Below are 2437 nucleotides of genomic sequence, written 5' to 3'. Positions count from 1 at the left end.
AATATATGAGTTTGTATGTAATGTATGAATATAATATACAAGTTTCACTTTTTAAATGGAATTACTGAAATAAATCTACTTTTTCATGATATTCTAATTTTATGACCAGCACCTGTAATATTAGCAGAATTAAAAAAGTAAGAATTGTTAGTTTTAGTTTTTAGCTAGTCTTTGCTACATTTAGCTTTTTTCAGTGGTGGGCACAGTTCCCCTAAAGTAAAGCACTAATGCGTGAACTAATTTGCTGATTAGTGCTTTAGGGCTTTTGCTAACATAGAATTTTTTTATTGGATTAGCACTTGCTAAATTTAGAAGCACTAACTGAGGTCTTTAAATGTTATTGATCAATGTTAATATTAACAGCGGATGGTGAAAGCTGTCACTTATTTTGTTCATGTGTGTCACTAATCTACTAAATCCTGAACAATTCTGCACTTTCAGGACCTTAGACAGTTCCTTCAGCCCTTCACACTATCTAAAGGCTTCTGAACCTTGGACAGTTCCTTCAGCCTTTCACACTTTCTAAAGTCCCAAAATATTTCAGCACTTTCAGGACCTTGGACAGTTCATTCAGTCCTTCACACTGTCTAAGCAATGATTCATGACCAGTGGTACATGGGGTATGCGGGCATAATACAGGGGGTACATGGAAAAAAATTCCCAGCTGTGTAAAAAATAAATAAAAGCAGGACTGAGATATAGGGCCCTATGATTTCCACAATGCATAAATTGCAGATGGAATCATGGGATTAACACAAAATGGAATCTAGTATAAAACGTGGAATCTCATGGAATTTGCTCATTTGTTTGCTCAGATTCTGATGTATTTTGGACATTACAATGTATTTTGGACACAGCTGTTTTCTGCACCTGCCATTACCTTGTTTATTTATTTAATTACTTATTCACTTTCAAGGCAACATTTTTATCTTTGTTTAATTTCAGTTGAAAAAAATAAAAGGCCTGAGAATTAACCCTCTAAGGTCGAAGCCCGCTCCAGAGTGGGCAATGACGTGACACATTTAAAGGGCTAAGTGCAAAAAAAAAAAATGACAGTATACAGAGTGTTCATTTTAACTGGGTTGAACAGCATGTACTTCTAACTTTATAAAAGTAATATTTTTATATTGTTTTTTTTTATTTACTTCCAAATAAAACCAGATTTAATGATGAATAATTTTTGCCATGATGTTGTGCACATATTTGGTGCACATTCAGAGAATGTTTTGTGACCAGGAAGTGCTTGAATGCACCATGAAACCTACTTTTCCCATTTCCACAAACACACCACATTTCCAAAACAACCAATGAAAAATGTTCGTTGGTAGGCTTATGGAGAAAGAGGTTCTGGTCGGGCCACAGAGTTTTGGAGACGCGAAGGGAACAGATTGATTTTGGCATTTTGGATTTAGCTAGTAGCAGATTAGTTTTTAGACCAGACATGTGTTAGAGTGTGGGAGTGTGTGTGTGTGCAGTGTTAGTCATAGTGTTGTTAGTCTTTGTCAAAATAAGTCATTGTTACATGACTGTGGAGCAAGCTCTGAAGTACTACGCGGGGGGAAATGGCGCACCGGTGGACAATTCAGACTCTGAGGTTAGTTCTTTGTTTGTTTGTTTCTTTGGCATGGAATGTGTAAAAGATTATAAATGGAACAGAGACAAACTGCACCACATTATACAAGCTGATTTCATCTCCAGGTAGATGGTTCCTCGATTTTGTTCGGGAAGACGAAGAGGAGGAGGAGGAGTTGCCCACCCACTCTGTCAGGCTCACAACAGAGAAACCACAACAAAGTCGAACCAGAACCAGAACCCCGCTGGCTGCAGCAGCAGAGACAGCAGCTGAAACACATGAAGGGCAGTGGAACACCAAGAGAACACAGACACAACCCCTTTTGTAAGCCGTTTTCAGCCTAGGAGACCACCAGGAGTGCAGGAAGATCTGCTGTCCCCCCACAGTCCAAAATACCTTTTTTTGTTGTTTTTTTGCTTCTGATACAGTCAAGACTATCTGTGATAACACCAACAACATGCTGCAAAAAAACAAGCTAGTGGAAAGAAATATAAACGGGCTCAAATAGACACAGAGGAGTTATATAAATTTTTGGGTCTCCTTATCTATGATCTATGGTTCAACAATGTTCATAACTAATGTTTGTAAAAACAACAACAAAAACATGACACATTGTAAGGTTGGGGAAATTTTGTGATTAAGTCATTGTAACACATTTTTGAAATGGTTGTAAAATAAAGAAAAAACACATGAGACATTGCAAGGTTGGAGAGAATTTGTTGTGGAGTCATTGTGACACACTTTGTAAATTGTAAAAAAAAACACTTGGGAAATTGCACCCAATTTAATGTAAAAAACATGGATATAATTTTGTTTTTTGCTAAATTTGTACAAGTTTATGAAATTTACACTATAGATTTTCAG

This window comes from Austrofundulus limnaeus, unplaced genomic scaffold, assembly GCF_001266775.1.
Source record: "Austrofundulus limnaeus strain Quisiro unplaced genomic scaffold, Austrofundulus_limnaeus-1.0 Scaffold362, whole genome shotgun sequence".
Taxonomy (NCBI): Eukaryota; Metazoa; Chordata; class Actinopteri; order Cyprinodontiformes; family Rivulidae; genus Austrofundulus; species Austrofundulus limnaeus.
This window is presented reverse-complemented; position numbering follows the sequence as displayed.